The sequence below is a fragment of the Octopus bimaculoides genome, unplaced genomic scaffold (assembly GCF_046866305.1).
Source record: "Octopus bimaculoides isolate indiv1 unplaced genomic scaffold, ASM4686630v1 contig145, whole genome shotgun sequence".
NCBI lineage: Eukaryota > Metazoa > Mollusca > Cephalopoda > Octopoda > Octopodidae > Octopus > Octopus bimaculoides.
In genome coordinates, this window is record NW_028315395.1 from 1 (window position 1) to 25,791 (window position 25,791).

The window sequence follows — 25,791 nt, forward strand, 5'->3', positions numbered from 1 at the left end:
TATAGAATGTAATCATATTTAAACATTGTAGACACTAAATTATCATACTTAAATGTTGTACAAACTAAATATATAGAATGTAATCATATTTAAACATTGTAGACACTAAATTATCATACTTGAATGTTGTAGAAACTAAATATATAGAATGTAATCATATTTAAACATTGTAGACACTAAATTATCATACTTGAATGTTGTAGAAACTAAATATATAGAATGTAATCATATTTAAACATTGTAGACACTAAATTATCATGCTTGAATGTTGTAGAAACTAAATATATAGAATGTAATCATATTTAAACATTGTAGACACTAAATTATCATGCTTGAATGTTGTACAAACTAAATATATAGAATGTAATCATATTTAAACATTGTAGACACTAAATTATCATGCTTGAATGTTGTACAAACTAAATATATAGAATGTAATCATATTTAAACATTGTAGACACTAAATTATCATGCTTGAATGTTGTACAAACTAAATATATAGAATGTAATCATATTTAAACATTGTAGACACTAAATTATCATACTTGAATGTTGTAGAAACTAAATATATAGAATGTAATCATATTTAAACATTGTAGACACTAAATTATCATACTTGAATGTTGTAGAAACTAAATATATAGAATGTAATCATATTTAAACATTGTAGACACTAAATTATTATACTTGAATGTTGTAGAAACTAAATATATAGAATGTAATCATATTTAAACATTGTAGACACTAAATTATCATGCTTGAATGTTGTAGAAACTAAATATATAGAATGTAATCATATTTAAACATTGTAGACACTAAATTATCATACTTGAATGTTGTAGAAACTAAATATATAGAATGTAATCATATTTAAACATTGTAGACACTAAATTATCATACTTGAATGTTGTAGAAACTAAATATATAGAATGTAATCATATTTAAACATTGTAGACACTAAATTATCATACTTGAATGTTGTAGAAACTAAATATATAGAATGTAATCATATTTAAACATTGTAGACACTAAATTATCATACTTGAATGTTGTAGAAACTAAATATATAGAATGTAATCATATTTAAACATTGTAGACACTAAATTATCATACTTGAATGTTGTAGAAACTAAATATATAGAATGTAATCATATTTAAACATTGTAGACACTAAATTATCATACTTGAATGTTGTAGAAACTAAATATATAGAATGTAATCATATTTAAACATTGTAGACACTAAATTATCATACTTGAATGTTGTAGAAACTAAATATATAGAATGTAATCATATTTAAACATTGTAAACACTAAATTATCATACTTGAATGTTGTAGAAACTAAATATATAGAATGTAATCATATTTAAACATTGTAGACACTAAATTATCATACTTGAATGTTGTACAAACTAAATATATAGAATGTAATCATATTTAAACATTGTAGACACTAAATTATCATACTTAAATGTTGTACAAACTAAATATATAGAATGTAATCATATTTAAACATTGTAGACACTAAATTATCATACTTAAATGTTGTACAAACTAAATATATAGAATGTAATCATATTTAAACATTGTAGACACTAAATTATCATACTTGAATGTTGTAGAAACTAAATATATAGAATGTAATCATATTTAAACATTGTAGACACTAAATTATCATACTTGAATGTTGTAGAAACTAAATATATAGAATGTAATCATATTTAAACATTGTAGACACTAAATTATCATACTTGAATGTTGTAGAAACTAAATATATAGAATGTAATCATATTTAAACATTGTAGACACTAAATTATCATGCTTGAATGTTGTACAAACTAAATATATAGAATGTAATCATATTTAAACATTGTAGACACTAAATTATCATGCTTGAATGTTGTACAAACTAAATATATAGAATGTAATCATATTTAAACATTGTAGACACTAAATTATCATGCTTGAATGTTGTACAAACTAAATATATAGAATGTAATCATATTTAAACATTGTAGACACTAAATTATCATACTTGAATGTTGTAGAAACTAAATATATAGAATGTAATCATATTTAAACATTGTAGACACTAAATTATCATACTTGAATGTTGTAGAAACTAAATATATAGAATGTAATCATATTTAAACATTGTAGACACTAAATTATTATACTTGAATGTTGTAGAAACTAAATATATAGAATGTAATCATATTTAAACATTGTAGACACTAAATTATCATGCTTGAATGTTGTACAAACTAAATATATAGAATGTAATCATATTTAAACATTGTAGACACTAAATTATCATACTTGAATGTTGTAGAAACTAAATATATAGAATGTAATCATATTTAAACATTGTAGACACTAAATTATCATACTTGAATGTTGTAGAAACTAAATATATAGAATGTAATCATATTTAAACATTGTAGACACTAAATTATCATACTTGAATGTTGTAGAAACTAAATATATAGAATGTAATCATATTTAAACATTGTAGACACTAAATTATCATACTTGAATGTTGTAGAAACTAAATTATCATACTTAAATGTTGTATATATATATATATATATATATATATATATATATATATATATATATATATATATATCATATAGGAGTGGCTGTGTGGTAAGAAGCTTGCTTTCCAACCTCATGCTTCCAGGTTCAGTCCCACTGCATGGCACCTTGGGCATGAGTCTTCTGCTATAGCCTTAAGCCGACCAAAGCCTTTGTGAGTGGATTTGGTTGATGGAAACTGAATGAAGCCTGTTGTGTATGTATGTATATATATATATATATATATATGCGTGTCTGTTTGTCCCTCCACCATCGCTTGACAACCGATGCTGGTGTGTTTGCATCCCCGTAACTTAGCGTTTCGGCAAAAGAGACTGATAGAACAAGTACTAGGCTTACAAAGAATAAGTCCTGGGGTCGCTTCGTTCAACTAAAGGTGCTGCTCCAGCAGGGCCACAGTCTAATGAACCAAAACAAATAAAAGATAATATGGTCACAATGAATTGTCTTATGATGAATTTCTCTTCTGGCAAATTTTTCCAGACAGGGGAAGGGAGACATATTAGGGTCTCCCCTGCTGTCCCTTATTCCCACCACCACCTGTCACTTTTATTTATTTGTAAAAAGTACTTTTTGGGGTTTTTTTTTTTTTTGCTTCTCATTTTTCTTTTCAGTTTCAGTAAAGGAGTCGCCCCACTCCTTGATGGGTTGTCTCCTCAGTCGTCATCATCATCATCAGATGAAGAATCGTTTCCATTGGAAGTAAACCCCATTGGGGCCAGAGGAGAAAAATGAACCTCGTCCCCCCAGAATACGATGAAATACAACATGACAATCAAATGGTAAGTCAAAAATTTATTGAGAAAAAAATTGTTTGAAAAAAAAATGGATATAATTGTAAATAGACAATAAACGATGAAATTAATTGTAAAGACATAACCACCCTGCAGTGGGGCCAGGGTGGACGTCTCATCCTCATTTGTATAAATTCATTTTTCATATGTTATATGTCCCCACATACTTTGTTTGTCCCCTCTTTGTGGCCCCTTGTGGTTAATAAAAAAGCACAGTGCATTCTGTCAACACCCCAAATGTAAAATTCTTCCCTGAAGACAGAGGCTGGTGTTACCCAATGATGGAATCAAGTTACAATCATTATTTTGGACCACCAAGCCCCTCCTCCACAAACAACTGCTGGATTCTCAAAGCTCTTAGTCAACCCCTTTAATTCCTGATACCATTTATATTCTGTGTAAGTCGGACCTTTTTATCTGCATACATGTGTATATTTTTTGTATACCAACATGTCTAACTTGCTTCTCCTTACATTTACTCCTCTTCCTGCTCAAGTTGAAATCTCTTGAACACTATGAAGTGTATTCTATGTTGAGACTACCTGTCTCTAATCTATAAACTACATACATATGTATAGGTTCATTTCTGTGTATGTTTTTGGTTTATTTTCCTTCAGCAAGGGCTTATCCGATGCCTATTCTACGATGAACTGTGTTTCGTAGTTAATAAACAAATTGCTTTGTCTTTGCCAGCCTTGTAGCGAGTTTGTTTCTTCAGCTTCACAAGTTGTTTGCCACAGTTTAAAGACACTTTCCAAGCGTTGACCATCTCAATGTTTCTTTAATTCGTTGTAGATTTCCTCATCTATGTTCTTCAATTTTTCTTCATTGCTCAGCGCTCTAAGCTTAAGCAGTTCTATTTCTGTCTTCATGTTTTCCAAGTGTTAGTTTCTCCCATAATTGTCTTTGTTGGTCCTGTTCGTTTGGAATACGTTTAATTTGGAGTTTATGAGGCAGAATTTAACCAGTGTTCATAAATTTCTGCCTTGTGCTTGTTTTTGATGATGTTCCAGAAAGTAACCTTTCTGGCTTTAAGTTTTTCATTCTATATGTGTATAATGCGGTTTTTAATTGATAGTGGAGGGGGATGGGCTTCTATCTTGTGTATCATCTTTAGGTGGATTTTCATTTAAGCAATTATTATGTGGTAAAGAATGAAGAGTGGTGCATAATTTGGACAAATGTTGATTGAGCTGTTGCAGGGATTGTTCTTTCTCTTCTTTTCCTCTTGTGTGGAGCGAGTGAGTTCATCAGTGTTGCTAATCAAAAGTCTCAAATTCGTGTTCATCTCTCTCAGTTCCTTAAGAGTCTCTTCATTCCTTAAGAGTCTCTGCGTCTCAAGAAGATTAAGTTTGTCCAAAGACACCTGGAAAAGGTTTAGTTTTTGAAAGCATTATATTTCGGTTGCCTAGTTCCATGAGAGTTACCTTGTCTGTTGGAATACATTTTTAGATTACTGGCGTGTACAATACATGCTCACACATGTATGTATGTATGTATATATATATATATATATATATATACATACATATTTATACATACATATATATACATACATATATATATATATATATATATATATATATATATATATATATATATATATATATATAGGTAAGTGGTAGGTTTGCCTCGATCCTTCAGGGGTAGTCTGAAGCATCCAAGCAACCAGGGGATGTTTAAATCCGGAGGCACTCCTGGGGATCACCTGTATGGGTACCGTCATGGGAAGAGGGCGTCCAGAGGCAGGTAATATGTTGCTTAAACTGTAGTTTATGCATTTACTTGGAGGACAATCAGTAAGTTGTCATAATAGTGTTTGGAGTGTGGATATGTGTATACATATGAGTACGTACATGCACATATATGTTTGTGTGTGTATGCCCATATACATGTTTGTGTGAGTGTGTATGTATGTAGACATTATGAACACAGGAGGTGTTTCTTTCTTTTTTTTATAAATCTCCTTTTACAAAACCACTACATTATAGGGATGTCAAAAAACCGACACCGGCCCCTAAGTGATGGCCTTGAAAAATTCTGTTTTAGTCGAATGAATCGAATCCAGCACTGATTTTGGTCTGCTTTGCTGAACTGCTAGGTTATAGGAGCATAAACACCAACACCAGTTATCAAGCAGTGATGGGAGACAGACACACAGACATGAGGAGACACACACACACATATATATATTCGATGGGCTTCTTTCAGTTTCCATCCACCAAAACCACTCACAAGGCTTTGGTCGGCTTGAGACTATAGCAGAAGACACTTGCTCAAGGTGGCACGCAGTGAGACTGAACCCAGAACCATGTGGTTGGGAAGCAAGCCTCTTACTACACATAATATATGACAAAGATGGTGGGATAGGCTGGAAGTATAAGGTAAGTGATGACGTACGAACGGTCAAGGGGCCTTGCAAGTAAGACAGACATGTGAGCAGAAGGACAACTAGTGCGTATGACTTTTGCTTTCGGGCTTTCGCTTGGGACAGACATGGTGACCCCGCAAGAGTTCAGGGAAATTGGCGTTAGGTTCTGGCCAGAGGTTATGTCGGTGTATCCTAAGTGGACAGTATAAATGTTGCGAGAGGACCCATGTGACAGATGAACCAAGCTTTTTAGCCCATTTCACACACCTGCTGTAAAGCGGTTGGCATTTGGAAGGGCATCCAGCTGTAGAAACCTTGCCAAATCAATTTGAGCGTGGTGCAGCCTCTTAGCTTGCCAGTCCTCAGTCAAACCGTCCATGGGAAGCAGAATTAAATGATGATGCTTTATTCACAATTTTATAGACTTCTCTCTCACGCTTCCCCTCTTTTTCTCTCTTGTTCTTCACTTTTCCCTTCAACCAATCACATGAAGAAGGCATTACAGTCAGACGAAATAACTAAGGAATAAGACTGAGTTAAAAAGAATTCCACGTTTCACTCGCAGCCTCCCTGACTTCAGCCAATCACATGACAGCCTCACGAATGGGCTGAGTAACGGAGGAAGAAGCAGAATTATTATAAGATTGAATTTTCGTTACCAACCCGGCTGAAACTGGCTCTGGCTCCAACTACAAATGTTGTGTTGTTTTTAGAAGTTCTCAATTAAAATCTCCCACCATACCTTAGTCACGTTCTGTTCCTAAAACTGGCTGAATGATAACTGAGTTATTCAACACAGAGCATCTCGAAATAAATGCACCACTGGGAATGATGTATATTGGCTAATACTGGGTTGGGTACACAAGAAAGTTTTAATATAGAGTTGCACATATTAATGGATGATCAGTTTGTAATTCTGGATCATTTCCTTGTATCCAGAATAATGTGGCTCCTGGCCTTGCCCGGTTCCATGGTGGTAATGTAAAAAGCATCCTGAACACTATTTATTTATTTACTTATATATTTATTCATTTATTAATTTATATATATATATTTCTTATTTATTTATATTTTTATTTATTTATATATATATATATTTATATGGTGTGGCTCCTGGCCTTGCCCAGTTGCTCCCAAGATGTCCAGCCGATGCCAGCAGACAAAATGGATGGTAAATGAGGATAGAATTTATCTATTTTGTGTTGTTTTTTTTTGTCTTTTTCGGGATTTGTGGTTTTATTGTCTAATCTTTTTTTCTTTTTTGTTTTTTTTTCTTTGTCTTTGCAGCTTTTCCACATAGATGTCGGTATATATAACATTATACATTACATAAATGTGTATGTGCGTGTGTGTGTACAACATGTCCATATACGCATGCATATATACACAGACTGAGAGAAGAAGAAGAGGAGAAGGGGAGTTAGCTGCCTGCTTATATTTGTACTGATGATGTTATTGAAATTACAATAATTATTATTCTTATTAATCTCCCTTCCAACATTCTTGCCTCCTGTTTTCATTTCTTCCTTATTCCTCCTCTTCCTCCCCATCATACCACAACCTCTGACCCCTTGCTGCTTCTCCTTAACCATTTATAGACACGCTCGTGCACATAGACGTCATCTGCCAAATTTCTTTTCTGCTGTGGTGGCGGCAGTGCTGGTGTTGTCCTTTTCTCTCACTATCAGCTTGGTGTAATAATATTTTTCCTTCATAAATGGTAGCTGACCGCACCATACAGTAAGGTTTTAGCAAAGTTGTATTGGAATAATGGGGCTGGGGAGCGGGACATCTTTAAAAATGTGTGTGTGCATGCGTCTTTCTGTAAAAATATATACAAGTTGGGGGGGCCAAAGGTCATGTGCCAAGATTAAGTCTCTAATATCTCTATTGCACATTTCAAAAACAACCCATTTATATTTAATTAGAAAGCAAAACAAATTAGCAAATGTCTGTAGCTTTTATTCTTCGTTGCATGAGGAATATCAACTCCCTGTGACAATGTGTGCACGAATTTCTTTGGACTTTTTTTCTTTTTAAAGCCTCTTTCTGACAGAGACATCTCGGTGGTGAGGGGTCCACTTTGCTATGTGTTGGGCACACCGTATTGCATGAACTTCTCGGACAAATTGACCGGCCGTTGTATGCGATGTTGCTTTTTCTCACGATGCTTTTGGTTGGAGATGTCCACAACTGTTCTGTTCTGTTTTGTTGCACCATCGCAACCAGACTGAAAAACAAGTCCAATGTGCTCCGGAATTGTCAAAGACGTGTTTCAGTTTTTCTAAAATGGAGTGAAATAAAATAATAATAATAATGATTTCTTGTTACTCTTATCAAACTCATTGGGCCCCCGGTTAAGCTAAACTCTCCTTATTCTCCCCACCAAAGTGAGGGAGTTTGTGTGTGCTCAATGTTTTCCCATTAGATAGTCTGGTAGGTCTGTTGTCCCTTCATTTAGTTCCTTAGCCATCATAACTGCCCCCGTTTCTCTCTCTCTCTCTCTCTCTCTCTCTGCCTCTTCAGTATGTATGTGTTGGGGGAGTCTGTAATGTCGTTATGGTTACTGGTTTTTTTTTTTCGTTTGTTCGTTTGCTTTTTCACCACCACAGCTTTACTATTAACAATATTTCAGTCGCATTTTTAAATCTGATAATTTCAGGGCAGGAAACTCATGATTGTCACCTCATCCCTCCCTCCCTCCTTATTTCTAATATCTTTCTAAATTCTGTTGCTACAACTACTTTGACGATGACGACCACCACCCACAAGTACTGCTACTACTACTACTACTGTCATGTCTCTGAATCGGCAGAGCGTCAGACAAAAGGTGCTTTATGGGTAGGTAAGTCTGTTTCCCTTGCTAGCTTTGAATCTGTCAAAATACAGGATGGGCCCAAAGTCACACACTGAGACCCCCCTCTCCCCCATATTTCAAAAACAGCACTTTATGGTTAATTACAACACAAAACTAATTAGGAAATGTCAACATCCTGATTACAAGGGTTCGAAACATTCACCATTTGCAGATTTTTTTATTGTTTGTTGTACAAGGAACAGAATTTCCTGCAGAGATCTTTGCACTGGTTTCTTTGGACTTTTCTTTAGCACAGATAGGGGAGGGGGCAACCATTGGTATTTGTCCTGCACACTGCATGTTGCATGGACTCTTTGCACTAATCAGGCGCAGGTTGTGTGGTAAAGAAGCTTGCTTTCCAACCACATGGTTCCTGGTTCAGTCCCACTGTGTGGCACTTTAAATAAGTGTCCACTAAGCCTCAGGCCAACCAAAGCCTTGCGAGTGGATTTGGTTGACAGAAACTGAAAGAAGCCCGTCGTGTGTATATATATATATATATATGTGTGTATGTACATGTGAGTGTATCTGTCTGTCCCTGCCACCATTGTTTGATAGCCGATGGTGTGTTTACGTCCCCCGTAACTTAGCAGTTTGGCAAAAGAGATAGAATAAGTACTAGGCTTAGAAAAAATAATTCCTAGAGTCAATTTGGTCGACTGAGAGGCAGTGCTCCAGCATGGCTGCAGTCATGTGACTGAAACAAATAAAACAATAATCGACCAACAGTGTTTCAATGTTACACAAAATAATAATGATGATTAATAGTAGTATAAGATGTTATATTTTCGTGTGTGACTTTTGGCCCACCCTGTACCCAGAAATATGACCACCACCACAAAAAATAATAATTTTTTTTGCTATTGAAGTATCGAACGGGGTAGACAACTCTAGATATGTTTTGCTCTTATTTGACCTCCGTGAATTACAGCTTGTTTTTGCCAGATGGTAAGATGCATCTGTATACACACACATGTACATACATGCTGCTGCATACAGATAGAGAGATTCGAGTGCACACGGAATTACATTGTGTGTGCATGGTGCGAGATATATAAATTCTGTGCACAGATACTTGATTGCACATGTATATCTCTAGTCTTTAAACATATTTAAAGCTGTGGTCATGCTGGGGCACCACCGTTGCCTGTGCTACACTATTATTTGGAACCTCCTCTGATAGGTGGCATTTGGTCAATGAGAGAGTCTGATCACTGCTGCTCTCACCTGCCGTGAAGTAGTCTCATCTGGAACCCTTGGCAGGAAGAGACCCCGTTTTGTGTGTATATATATAAATCTTGTGTGATCTTAGTTATTGTCTGGTTGCTTGAGGAGGTCAATAACACTGAAACCTATCCAAGGTTGTCCCCCCACTATTGCAATTTATTTTAATTTCTAAACCTTTTTTCTCATTTAATTTACTTTTGTTGGGTTCGTTCTCTTCAAATGAACCTTCATACTTAATTACTTCTTTTCTCGTTATGGATGTAACTTTTAATTGAAATCTCTTGTTTCTCTGTAATAAAAGTCAGTGGTAGTTTTAACTCTGGGGCAGTGTTCCAACCATGGCCATCTCATCTTAGAGGGGAATATCTAGCATTTTAATGTATTGTTTCTTTATTCAAAGCAATTAGAACGGAAGGGTTGATTGGTCACTATATCTAGCGAGGGAGAGGTTAGTAGTTGTGGTGGGAGTAGTGTGAAGCACAGCAGAAGCTGTTGTAACCATTAACAACTTGGATCATTACCATAGTAACTGGTTGTGGTGGTAGTAACAGCAGTTTGGGTTAGTGGATGTCTAAGTGCACCTTCTTAGTAAGTGGTTGATGGAAGGTGACAGCAGAAGCAACTAGTGGTCGAGGGTCCCTTTTCTTCTTCCTCCCATCCACTCCATGCCAATCACTCCCCCCTTCTATCATGTATACATACCTCTTCCTTCTACCTTCATCATTTCAATTTCAACTCTATTTTGAGAGGAAAAAAAAAAAAAAGTATTGACCCTCCCACTTACAGTGTTTGTCTTTTTTATTTGACTGGTGGGTCCACCTGCTGTGTGGTCCTGATCCCTTTCGTCTTTGGACAAAAGGATTCTAGCTGTAGTGAATTATTTTGACTGTGGCCATGTTGGAGCAAATCAACCCTGGGACTTCTGAAGCCTAGTACTTATTATTCTATTGGTCTCTTGTTAAACTGCTAAGTTATGGGGGACGTAAACACACCAACATTGGTTGTCAAGCGATGGGAAAGTGTCTTCTACTTATAGCCTCAGGCGAATTAAGGCCTGGAGGAAGCCTGTCGTATCTATGTGTATGTTTGTCTCTGCACCATCGCTTGGCAACCAATGTTGGTATGTTTAGCAAAAAGAGACGGTACTAGACTTACAAAGTGTATGTCCTGGGGTCGAATTGGTTTGACTGAGCATGGCTGCAGTCAATTGACTGAAAACAAATAAAAGAATGTCTACATAGTCTTTTTTATCATCGAAAATATGTTTTTCTCGAATAAAAAAAATCATTTAAAGATGTTTTTTGTTGAATAAATAAAATAAAAACCACAAAAATTATGCAAAGAATCGACTGCAACAGGAAGAAGAAAACAAGTCTTAATCCAGAAAATCCCATCGTGGGACGCGCGGAAGGTAATAATGTCAAATCGATAATGTTTATGGTATAACCAATAGGTGAGGAGTAGCTAAAAACAAAAAAAACGACGCCATTATAAGGCCCCCCCCTTAAAAATTTTTCCGGGTTTTGACACTTTAGCGACATCAAATCTCGAAAATTTTCTGGAGAAAATCTGGGGATTCGATGTCGCTAAAGTGTCAAAATTTTCTAAGTTTTGACACTTTAGCGACATCGCATCCCCAGATTTTCTCCAGAAAATTTTCGAGATTTGATGTCGCTAAAGTGTCAAAACCCGGAAAAATTTTTTAGGGGGGGGGGGGCCTTATAATGGCGTCGTTTTTTTTGTTTTTTAAACATACTCCTCCCGTATTTTTCGATTTTCTGGTTATCGGAAAGACACCGGGTTTCCTACACATTTTTTATTATTTTTATTTTTATTTCCAGGTAATTAAATAATATTTTTAATTAAGATAATTAAATAAATATTACATTTTGGAAATGCTTCGCTTAGGGAACAATTGGATCTTGTCGCGTTGGTTTCAAGGGAGGTAACTCTCTGCAATTTCCATTCTGTTTGGTGGTCAAGAGATAAATAAAATAAAACTATATCTACTTTGTGATTTCGAATCCTGGCTTTGTCAGCTTTATTTTTCAAGTTTCTACAACATTTAAGTATGATAATTTAGTGTCTACAATGTCTAGTAATGTATGTGTATATATTATGAATAGCGTAATATATGTGTATATATTATGAATCGAGTAATGTATGTATATTATGAACCTAGTAATGTATGTGTATATATTATGAATTGAGTAATGTATATGCTTGTGTGTATATATTATGAATCTAGTAATGTGTGTGTGTGTGTGTATATATTATGAATCGAGTAATGTATATGCTTGTGTGTATATATTATAAATCTAGTAGTGAGAGTGTGTGTGTATATATTATGAATCTAGTAGTGTATGTATATTATGAATCTAGTAAGGTGTGTGTGTATATATTATGAATCGAGTAATGTATGTATGTGTATATATTATGAATCTAGTAATGTGTGTGTGTGTGTGTGTGTGTGTATATATATTATGAATCGAGTAATGTATGTATGTGTATATATTATGAATCTAGTAATGTATGTGCTTGTATGTATATATTATGAATCTAGTAATGTATGTGCTTGTGTGTATATATTATGAATCTAGTAATGTATGTGTATATATTTGTCAGCTTTATTTTTCAAGGTCAATAAAACAGTATGAAGCGAAAGTGACATATCGATTACAATTCAATCAACAGAAAATTAGCATGCAAGTGGCTCAGTACTCCGCAGACACGTCTTCTTCACGTAATTTACAAAGAAATACAATGTGACAAGGCCGGTCCCTTTGAATTACAGGTGTAAGTGATTTTTGCCAGGTAAGTGGACTGGGGCACGGTGAAATTAATGTTTAAGTGGCTGTGCATTCCACAGACGTGTTCCCTGTGAACGGTTTTCGTCGAACGAATCAAACTTAATAAATTATCGAAAAGAAAAGAAAATGTCTGGTCCTGGGGTTGTAAACAAGTGATGGCGGATACAAATACTGACTGAAACCGGTCAAAGAAATAAGACAGAGAAAGAAATAAAGACCGTAAGGAGTGGATTTGGTAGGCGGAAACTGAAAGAAGCCCGTTGTATATATGTATGTGTGTGTATATGTTTGTGTGTCTGTTTGTCCCCACCTCCCAACATCGCTTGACAACCGATGCTGGTGTGTTTACGTCAACGTAAATTAGCGGTTTCGGCAAAAGAGACCGATAGAATAAGTACTGCGGTCGATTTGACCGACTATAAAGGCGGTGCTCCAGCTTGGACGCAGTCAAAAGGACTGAAACAAGGAAAAGAGTAATTTTAACGAGTTCCTACCGCCATCTTCACCGCCATTGCTATGACAAACCAACAACAAACACCAGCGCCATCTATCTGTAACGTCTCTATTTTACTCTGGCTTCTCCGAGTTACTTCCCTTTGTTTCTCTGCGATCAGAATCTTTATTTCGCTGGACGAATGTGTTTTAGCTTCTAAGATCCTTCTGGGACCGATTATTAATTAAAAGACGAACATTGAGGGGTCAATGTAATTAACTACCCCCGCCCATGCGTATAATTGAAAGGATTACGAACATTATTATTATTTTTAAAGGCAGAATCGTTAGCACGCCGGAGAAAGTGCTTAACGGTGTTCAGTCCGTCTTTACGTTCTGAGTTCAAATTCCGCCGATGTCGACTGTTCCTTTCAACCTATAAGGGTTAGGGTAATTAAAACGCTAGGGGGTCAACATAATCGACTAGTCCCCTCCCTCAAAATATGTAGGTGTGTTTGTGTGTCTGTGTTTGTCCCCCCACCATCGCTTGACAATCGATGCTGGTGTGTTTACGTCCCCGTAACTTAGTGGTTTCGGCAAAAGAGAATAAGTATTAGGCTTACAAAGAATAAGTCCTGGGGTCGGTTTACTCGACTATAAAGGCGGTGCTCCAGCATGGCCGCAGTCAAATGAGTGAAACAAGCAAAGGGAGCTGGCTGAGTCGTTAGCACGTGTGGGCGAAATGTTTGGCAGCCGTTCGTTTGTCTTTATGTTTCGAGTTCAATTTCCAGAGGCCTCTCGTTCTTTCGGGGGTCGATAAAATAGGTGCCAGTTGACCACTGGAGTCCATGTAACCAACTAGTCCAACATTTTAGGCGTTCTACCCCCACAAGCCACATTCCTAGCGCTCCCCACCCCCATCTAACCATTACAAACATGCATACAATTCGTATAAATTAATTAAAGAAACTGTCCCTGTCAGATGACCGCACAGACCTATTATGGGGCCAACTGACCCCATAATGGTTTCTGTCAAATGATGTAAGATTAAAAGAAAAAATTCCTGAGGTTGATTCATTTGGTTGTAGAATTCTTCAAGGTGGTACTCCAGCATGGCCACGGGCTCGTGCCTAAAACAAGTGAAAGATAAAAGAAATATAGATTTCTAAGTGTCCGGAGATGCCTGTTCGTGGAATTGCAGTCTTACTTTCGGCTAATTACTCTTAATTGATTTAATTAAAATATATGTTCAGTAATTTCCTTAATTAAGATTTAAACAAACATTAAATAATTTAATGAGTAACAATATTATTATTATAGGTTGTGTGTGAGTAAAAGATGGGATGGTCACAACTGGAACGTCTGACTGGATCAGGAGTGACCTGGGGCTAAAGAACGACTACAGCCACTAATACTAACTGCTACGCTGTACATTAGATAATGTAGTTCTAGATACACTATGCCTGAATATAAGGTGGGGTGGTCACGACTGGAACATGTTTAATCGTAGGTCTGCCTGGATCAGGACTGACCTGGGGTGAAATAACAATAATTAATTAAAGAATACAATTAATTAATGAAATGAATCTTTCTGTTTCATCACTGTGTACTTTAAATTAATTAAAATGTTTCCGTTAATTATAATTACAGTAATCTTCACCATTTGGCCTCAGTTCAGTGACCTGGCAACATTTCTAGCAGCCTGGACAAAATGCTTGGCTGCAGCCATGCTGGAGCACCACATTCAAAGGTTGAACCATTCAAGTCAAACCTGGCAGTGTTTTATTTTTAAAGTTCAGTTCTTATTCTATCAGTTTTCTTCTGCCAAACCACTAAGTGATGGGGCCATAAACACACCAACACCGGCTGTGAAGTGGTGGCGGAGGACAAACACAGATGCAAAGAGAATCTGGAACTCGACTGAGGAAAGAAAACTCCGAATGACCCATCCTTGATTTCTTTGTATCATCTCTCTGGATGTTTTGCGTTCTTGTCCCTTTTTTGTATTTTACATATATATATATAATAATACAAAGGATATATATGCATGTATACACACATATATGTACATACTCACATTTACATGTGTATAGAGATGCATATCAGGGTACAGGACGTTAGAACAATGAACTACAGACAACGGAACGAACACATAAGAAAACAGAAAGCCACTTGGAATTATTCCTTCGTCAGCTGCCTCTATTCTAACTAGACGTTTCGAAGATATGGAGCCTGGTGTAGCCATCTGGTTTCACCAGTCCTCAGTCAAATCGTCCAACCCATGCTAGCATGGAAAGCGGACGTTAAACGACGATGATGGTGATTCACAAAAAGTATGGGGGTTTAGTTTACAGGTGATTTAAATGATTAGGTACACTAGATAAGTACTGTAACGGATTACTAGGGCTCCAGGGGTTATAGCCGGGACGGTATTTATGGACTCATTGCAGATTTCCAATGCATCGGATACATAACTTTTAAACCGGACACTAAACATTAAGGCAAGGCAAACATTTCAAGACATATACAATATTATTATTACAGGAAGAAATTCAAAATCTATATAAGATACAAATAAGGAAATAATTTTATTCTCAAATGCAGGATAAACGCTCGGCAATAGAGAAAGACTTTGACGTTTCGAGCCTACGCTCTTCAACTAAAATAAAAAAAATATATATATATATATATATATATATATATATATATATATATATATATATACATACAAACTCCACAGGCTTTTTTCAGTGTCCGTCAACCAAATCCACTCACCAGGCTTTGGTTGGCCGAGGGCTATAGTAGAAGACACTTGCCCAAGGTGGCATGCAGTGGGACTGAACCCAGGACCATGTGGTTGGTCAGCAGGCTACGTACCACACAGCCACTCCTGCACCTATACATATGTATGTAGTTTATAGATTAGAGACAGGTAGTCTCAACATAGAATACACTTCATAGTGTTCAAGAGATTTCAACTTGAGCAGGAAGAGGAGTAAATGTAAGGAGAAGCAAGTTAGACATGTTGGTATACAAAAAATATACACATGTATGCAGATAAAAAGGTCCGACTTACACAGAATATAAATGGTATCAGGAATTAAAGGGGTTGACTAAGAGCTTTGAGAATCCAGCAGTTGTTTGTGGAGGAGGGGCTTGGTGGTCCAAAATAATGATTGTAACTTGATTCCATCATTGGGTAACACCAGCCTCTGTCTTCAGGGAAGAATTTTACATTTGGGGTGTTGACAGAATGCACTGTGCTTTTTTATTAACCACAAGGGGCCACAAAGAGGGGACAAACAAAGTATGTGGGGACATATAACATATGAAAAATGAATTTATACAAATGAGGATGAGACGTCCACCCTGGCCCCACTGCAGGGTGGTTATGTCTTTACAATTAATTTCATCGTTTATTGTCTATTTACAATTATATCCATTTTTTTTTCAAACAATTTTTTTCTCAATAAATTTTTGACTTACCATTTGATTGTCATGTTGTATTTCATCGTATTCTGGGGGGACGAGGTTCATTTTTCTCCTCTGGCCCCAATGGGGTTTACTTCCAATGGAAACGATTCTTCATCTGATGATGATGATGACGACTGAGGAGACAACCCATCAAGGAGTGGGGCGACTCCTTTACTGAAACTGAAAAGAAAAATGAGAAGCAAAAAAAAAAAAAAACCCCAAAAAGTACTTTTTACAAATAAATAAAAGTGACAGGTGGTGGTGGGAATAAGGGACAGCAGGGGAGACCCTAATATGTCTCCCTTCCCCTGTCTGGAAAAATTTGCCAGAAGAGAAATTCATCATAAGACAATTCATTGTGACCATATTATCTTTTATTTGTTTTGGTTCATTAGACTGTGGCCCTGCTGGAGCAGCACCTTTAGTTGAACGAAGCGACCCCAGGACTTATTCTTTGTAAGCCTAGTACTTGTTCTATCAGTCTCTTTTGCCGAAACGCTAAGTTACGGGGATGCAAACACACCAGCATCGGTTGTCAAGCGATGGTGGAGGGACAAACAGACACGCATATATATATATATATATATATACATACACAACAGGCTTCATTCAGTTTCCATCAACCAAATCCACTCACAAAGGCTTTGGTCGGCTTAAGGCTATAGCAGAAGACTCATGCCCAAGGTGCCATGCAGTGGGACTGAACCTGGAAGCATGAGGTTGGAAAGCAAGCTTCTTACCACACAGCCACTCCTATATGATATATATATATATATATATATATATATATATATATATATATATATATATATATATATATATATATATATATATATATATATACAACATTTAAGTATGATAATTTAGTTTCTACAACATTCAAGTATGATAATTTAGTGTCTACAATGTTTAAATATGATTACATTCTATATATTTAGTTTCTACAACATTCAAGTATAATAATTTAGTGTCTACAATGTTTAAATATGATTACATTCTATATATTTAGTTTCTACAACATTCAAGTATGATAATTTAGTGTCTACAATGTTTAAATATGATTACATTCTATATATTTAGTTTCTACAACATTCAAGTATGATAATTTAGTGTCTACAATGTTTAAATATGATTACATTCTATATATTTAGTTTGTACAACATTCAAGCATGATAATTTAGTGTCTACAATGTTTAAATATGATTACATTCTATATATTTAGTTTGTACAACATTCAAGCATGATAATTTAGTGTCTACAATGTTTAAATATGATTACATTCTATATATTTAGTTTGTACAACATTCAAGCATGATAATTTAGTGTCTACAATGTTTAAATATGATTACATTCTATATATTTAGTTTCTACAACATTCAAGTATGATAATTTAGTGTCTACAATGTTTAAATATGATTACATTCTATATATTTAGTTTCTACAACATTCAAGTATGATAATTTAGTGTCTACAATGTTTAAATATGATTACATTCTATATATTTAGTTTCTACAACATTCAAGTATGATAATTTAGTGTCTACAATGTTTAAATATGATTACATTCTATATATTTAGTTTCTACAACATTCAAGTATGATAATTTAGTGTCTACAATGTTTAAATATGATTACATTCTATATATTTAGTTTGTACAACGTTCAAGTATGATAATTTAGTGTCTACAATGTTTAAATATGATTACATTCTATATATTTAGTTTCTACAACATTCAAGTATGATAATTTAGTGTCTACAATGTTTAAATATGATTACATTCTATATATTTAGTTTCTACAACATTCAAGTATGATAATTTAGTGTCTACAATGTTTAAATATGATTACATTCTATATATTTAGTTTCTACAACATTCAAGTATGGTAATTTAGTGTCTACAATGTTTAAATATGATTACATTCTATATATTTAGTTTCTACAACATTCAAGTATGATAATTTAGTGTCTACAATGTTTAAATATGATTACATTCTATATATTTAGTTTCTACAACATTCAAGTATGATAATTTAGTGTCTACAATGTTTAAATATGATTACATTCTATATATTTAGTTTCTACAACATTCAAGTATGATAATTTAGTGTCTACAATGTTTAAATATGATTACATTCTATATATTTAGTTTGTACAACATTCAAGTATGATAATTTAGTGTCTACAATGTTTAAATATGATTACATTCTATATATTTAGTTTCTACAACATTCAAGTATGATAATTTAGTGTCTACAATGTTTAAATATGATTACATTCTATATATTTAGTTTCTACAACATTCAAGTATGATAATTTAGTGTCTACAATGTTTAAATATGATTACATTCTATATATTTAGTTTCTACAACATTTAAGTGTCTACAATGTCTAAATATGATTACATTCTATATATTTAGTTTCTACAACATTCAAGTATAATAATTTAGTGTCTACAATGTTTAAATATGATTACATTCTATATATTTAGTTTCTACAACATTCAAGTATGATAATTTAGTGTCTACAATGTTTAAATATGATTACATTCTATATATTTAGTTTCTACAACATTCAAGTATGATAATTTAGTGTCTACAATGTTTAAATATGATTACATTCTATATATTTAGTTTCTACAACATTCAAGTATGATAATTTAGTGTCTACAATGTTTAAATATGATTACATTCTATATATTTAGTTTCTACAACATTCAAGTATGATAATTTAGTGTCTACAATGTTTAAATATGATTACATTCTATATATTTAGTTTCTACAACATTCAAGTATGATAATTTAGTGTCTACAATGTTTAAATATGATTACATTCTATATATTTAGTTTCTACAACATTCAAGTATGATAATTTAGTGTCTACAATGTTTAAATATGATTACATTCTATATATTTAGTTTCTACAACATTCAAGTATGATAATTTAGTGTCTACAATGTTTAAATATGATTACATTCTATATATTTAGTTTCTACAACATTCAAGTATGATAATTTAGTGTCTACAATGTTTAAATATGATTACATTCTATATATTTAGTTTCTACAACATTCAAGTATGATAATTTAGTGTCTACAATGTTTAAATATGATTACATTCTATATATTTAGTTTCTACAACATTCAAGTATGATAATTTAGTGTCTACAATGTTTAAATATGATTACATTCTATATATTTAGTTTCTACAACATTCAAGTATGATAATTTAGTGTCTACAATGTTTAAATATGATTACATTCTATATATTTAGTTTGTACAACATTCAAGAATGATAATTTAGTGTCTACAATGTTTAAATATGATTACATTCTATATATTTAGTTTCTACAACATTCAAGTATGATAATTTAGTGTCTACAATGTTTAAATATGATTACATTCTATATATTTAGTTTCTACAACATTCAAGTATGATAATTTAGTGTCTACAATGTTTAAATATGATTACATTCTATATATTTAGTTTCTACAACATTCAAGTATGATAATTTAGTGTCTACAATGTTTAAATATGATTACATTCTATATATTTAGTTTCTACAACATTCAAGTATGATAATTTAGTGTCTACAATGTTTAAATATGATTACATTCTATATATTTAGTTTCTACAACATTCAAGTATGATAATTTAGTGTCTACAATGTTTAAATATGATTACATTCTATATATTTAGTTTCTACAACATTCAAGTATGATAATTTAGTGTCTACAATGTTTAAATATGATTACATGCTATATATTTAGTTTCTACAACATTCAAGTATGATAATTTAGTGTCTACAATGTTTAAATATGATTACATTCTATATATTTAGTTTCTACAACATTCAAGTATGATAATTTAGTGTCTACAATGTTTAAATATGATTACATTCTATATATTTAGTTTCTACAACATTCAAGTATGATAATTTAGTGTCTACAATGTTTAAATATGATTACATTCTATATATTTAGTTTCTACAACATTCAAGTATGATAATTTAGTGTCTACAATGTTTAAATATGATTACATTCTATATATTTAGTTTCTACAACATTCAAGTATGATAATTTAGTGTCTACAATGTTTAAATATGATTACATTCTATATATTTAGTTTCTACAACATTCAAGTATGATAATTTAGTGTCTACAATGTTTAAATATGATTACATTCTATATATTTAGTTTCTACAACATTCAAGTATGATAATTTAGTGTCTACAATGTTTAAATATGATTACATTCTATATATTTAGTTTCTACAACATTCAAGTATGATAATTTAGTGTCTACAATGTTTAAATATGATTACATTCTATATATTTAGTTTCTACAACATTCAAGTATGATAATTTAGTGTCTACAATGTTTAAATATGATTACATTCTATATATTTAGTTTCTACAACATTCAAGTATGATAATTTAGTGTCTACAATGTTTAAATATGATTACATTCTATATATTTAGTTTCTACAACATTCAAGTATGATAATTTAGTGTCTACAATGTTTAAATATGATTACATTCTATATATTTAGTTTGTACAACATTTAAGTATGATAATTTAGTGTCTACAATGTCTAAATATGATTACATTCTATATATTTAGTTTCTACAACATTCAAGTATGATAATTTAGTGTCTACAATGTTTAAATATGATTACATTCTATATATTTAGTTTCTACAACATTCAAGTATGATAATTTAGTGTCTACAATGTCTAAATATGATTACATTCTATATATTTAGTTTCTACAACATTCAAGTATGATAATTTAGTGTCTACAATGTTTAAATATGATTACATTCTATATATTTAGTTTGTACAACATTCAAGTCTGATAATTTAGTGTCTACAATGTTTAAATATGATTACATTCTATATATTTAGTTTGTACAACATTTAAGTATGATAATTTAGTGTCTACAATGTCTAAATATGATTACATTCTATATATTTAGTTTCTACAACATTCAAGTATGATAATTTAGTGTCTACAATGTTTAAATGTGATTACATTCTATATATTTAGTTTCTACAACATTCAAGTATGATAATTTAGTGTCTACAATGTCTAAATATGATTACATTCTATATATTTAGTTTCTACAACATTCAAGTATGATAATTTAGTGTCTACAATGTTTAAATATGATTACATTCTATATATTTAGTTTCTACAACATTCAAGTATGATAATTTAGTGTCTACAATGTTTAAATATGATTACATTCTATATATTTAGTTTCTACAACATTCAAGTATGATAATTTAGTGTCTACAATGTTTAAATATGATTACATTCTATATATTTAGTTTGTACAACATTTAAGTATGATAATTTAGTGTCTACAATGTCTAAATATGATTACATTCTATATATTTAGTTTCTACAACATTCAAGTATGATAATTTAGTGTCTACAATGTTTAAATATGATTACATTCTATATATTTAGTTTCTACAACATTCAAGTATGATAATTTAGTGTCTACAATGTTTAAATATGATTACATTCTATATATTTAGTTTCTACAACATTCAAGTATGATAATTTAGTGTCTACAATGTTTAAATATGATTACATTCTATATATTTAGTTTGTACAACATTTAAGTATGATAATTTAGTGTCTACAATGTCTAAATATGATTACATTCTATATATTTAGTTTCTACAACATTCAAGTATGATAATTTAGTGTCTACAATGTTTAAATATGATTACATTCTATATATTTAGTTTGTACAACATTCAAGTATGATAATTTAGTGTCTACAATGTTTAAATATGATTACATTCTATATATTTAGTTTCTACAACATTCAAGTATGATAATTTAGTGTCTACAATGTCTAAATATGATTACATTCTATATATTTAGTTTCTACAACATTCAAGTATGATAATTTAGTGTCTACAATGTTTAAATATGATTACATTCTATATATTTAGTTTCTACAACATTCAAGTATGATAATTTAGTGTCTACAATGTTTAAATATGATTACATTCTATATATTTAGTTTGTACAACATTTAAGTATGATAATTTAGTGTCTACAATGTCTAAATATGATTACATTCTATATATTTAGTTTCTACAACATTCAAGTATGATAATTTAGTGTCTACAATGTTTAAATATGATTACATTCTATATATTTAGTTTCTACAACATTCAAGTATGATAATTTAGTGTCTACAATGTTTAAATATGATTACATTCTATATATTTAGTTTCTACAACATTCAAGTATGATAATTTAGTGTCTACAATGTTTAAATATGATTACATTCTATATATTTAGTTTCTACAACATTCAAGTATGATAATTTAGTGTCTACAATGTTTAAATATGATTACATTCTATATATTTAGTTTCTACAACATTCAAGTATGATAATTTAGTGTCTACAATGTTTAAATATGATTACATTCTATATATTTAGTTTCTACAACATTCAAGTATGATAATTTAGTGTCTACAATGTTTAAATATGATTACATTCTATATATTTAGTTTCTACAACATTCAAGTATGATAATTTAGTGTCTACAATGTTTAAATATGATTACATTCTATACATTTAGTTTGTACAACATTCAAGTATGATAATTTAGTGTCTACAATGTTTAAATATGATTACATTCTATATATTTAGTTTCTACAACATTCAAGTATGATAATTTAGTGTCTACAATGTTTAAATATGATTACATTCTATATATTTAGTTTGTACAACATTCAAGTATGATAATTTAGTGTCTACAATGTTTAAATATGATTACATTCTATATATTTAGTTTCTACAACATTTAAGTATGATAATTTAGTGTCTACAATGTCTAAATATGATTACATTCTATATATTTAGTTTCTACAACATTTAAGTATGATAATTTAGTGTCTACAATGTCTAGTAATGTATGTGTATATATTATGAATCAAGTAGTAACGTGTGTATATTATGAACCTAGTGATCTATGTATGTGTATATATTATGAATCGAGTAACGTGTGTGTATATATTATGAATCGAGTAATGTGTGTGTATATATTATGAATCAAGTAATGTTTGTATGTGTATATATTATGAATCGAGTAATGTATGTGTATATGTTATGAATCGAGTAATGTATGTGTATATATTATGAATAGCGTAATATATGTGTATATATTATGAATCGAGTAATGTGTGTGTGTATATATTATGAGTCAAGTAGTGTGTGTGTATATATTATGAGTCAAGTAATGTGTGTGTATATATTGTGAATTGAGTAATGTATGTATGTGTATATATTATGAATCGAGTAAGCTGTGTGTATATATTATGAATCGAGTAATGTGTGTGTATATATTATGAATCGAGTAATGTGTGTGCTTGTGTGTATATATTATGAATCAAGTAGTAATGTATGTATATTATGAACCTAGTGATCTATGTGTGTGTATATATTATGAATCGAGTAATGTATGTATGTGTATATATTATGAATCTAGTAATGTATGTATGTGTATATATTATGAATCTAGTAAGGTGTGTGTACATATTATGAATCGAGTAACGTGTGTGCATATATTATGAATCGAGTTATGTATGTATATATTATGAATCGAGTAATGTATGTGTATATATTATGAATCGAATAATGTGGGTGTATATATTATGAATCAAGTAATGTGTGTGTGTATATATTATGAATCTAGTAATGTGTGTGTGTATATATTATGAATCGAGTAATGTGTGTGTGTGTATATATTATGAATCTAGTAAGGTGTGTGTATATATTATGAATGTAGTAATGTGTGTGTGTGTGTATATTATGAATCTAGTAATGTGTGTGTGTGTATATATAATGAATCTAGTAGTGTATGTATATTATGAATCTAGTAAGGTGTGTGTGTATTATGAATGGAGTAATGTATGTATGTGTATATATTATGAATCGAGTAATGTATGTGCTTGTATGTATATATTATGAATCGAGTAATGTATGTATGTGTATATATTATGAATCGAGTAATGTGTGTGTGTATATATTATGAATCTAGTAATGTGTGTGTACATATTATGAATCGAGTAATGTATGTATGTGTATATATTATGAATCGAGTAATGTATGTGCTTGTATGTATATATTATGAATCTAGTAAGGTGTGTGCATATATTATGAATCGAGTTATGTATGTGCTTGTGTGTATATATTATGAATCGAGTAATGTATGTATGTGTATATATTATGAATCTAGTAAGGTGTGTGTACATATTATGAATCGAGTAACGTGTGTGCATATATTATGAATCGAGTTATGTATGTATCTATTATGAATCTAGTAATGTATGTGCTTGTGTGTATATATTATGAATCTAGTAATGTATGTGTATATATTTGTCAGCTTTATTTTTCAAGGTCAATAAAACAGTATGAAGCGAAAGTGACATATCGATTACAATTCAATCAACAGAAAATTAGCATGCAAGTGGCTCAGTACTCCGCAGACACGTCTTCTTCACGTAATTTACAAAGAAATACAATGTGACAAGGCCGGTCCCTTTGAATTACAGGTGTAAGTGATTTTTGCCAGGTAAGTGGACTGGGGCACGGTGAAATTAATGTTTAAGTGGCTGTGTATTCCACAGACGTGTTCCCTGTGAACGGTTTTCGTCGAACGAATCAAACTTAATAAATTATCGAAAAGAAAATAAAATGTCTGGTCCTGGGGTTGTAAACAAGTGATGGCGGATACAAATACTGACTGAAACCGGTCACAGAAATAAGACAGAGAAAGAAATAAAGACCGTAAGGAGTGGATTTGGTAGGCGGAAACTGAAAGAAGCCCGTTGTATATATGTATGTGTGTGTATATGTTTGTGTGTCTGTTTGTCCCCACCTCCCAACATCGCTTGACAACCGATGCTGGTGTGTTTACGTCAACGTAAATTAGCGGTTTCGGCAAAAGAGACCGATAGAATAAGTACCAGGCTTACAAAGAGTAAGTCCTGCGGTCGATTTGACCGACTATAAAGGCGGTGCTCCAGCTTGGACGCAGTCAAAAGGACTGAAACAAGGAAAAGAGTAATTTTAACGAGTTCCTACCGCCATCTTCGCCGCCGTTGCTATGACAAACCAACAACAAACACCAGCGCCATCTATCTGTAACGTCTCTATTTTACTCTGGCTTCTCCGAGTTACTTCCCTTTGTTTCTCTGCG

The 25,791-nt window shown here is 32.2% G+C and overlaps 2 long non-coding RNA genes across 20 annotated transcripts in view; one reads left to right on the forward strand and one right to left on the reverse strand.

The window, feature by feature from the left end:
* Positions 1–68: 68 nt before the first annotated feature.
* On the forward strand, positions 69–11,141 carry LOC149129132 (uncharacterized). Its single transcript, XR_016240435.1, has 2 exons — positions 69–3,381; positions 7,052–11,141. It is a non-coding gene; the product is annotated as an uncharacterized LOC149129132 (long non-coding RNA).
* The window catches only part of LOC149129133 (uncharacterized), a 34,850-nt gene continuing 16,769 nt past the window's right edge, over positions 7,711–25,791 (reverse strand). For 6 of the 19 annotated variants that reach the window (XR_016240417.1, XR_016240432.1, XR_016240431.1 and 3 more), the window contains 2 exons: positions 16,577–16,744; positions 12,454–14,220 (listed from right to left, as the gene is read on the reverse strand). This is a non-coding gene — a long non-coding RNA (uncharacterized LOC149129133). Of the gene's footprint in view, positions 10,138–11,003; positions 11,060–11,734; positions 11,905–12,453; positions 14,221–16,576; positions 16,745–25,676; positions 25,689–25,791 lie in introns of those variants that run through there. The other 13 variants (XR_016240420.1, XR_016240422.1, XR_016240419.1 and 10 more) reach the window with 13 other exon arrangements.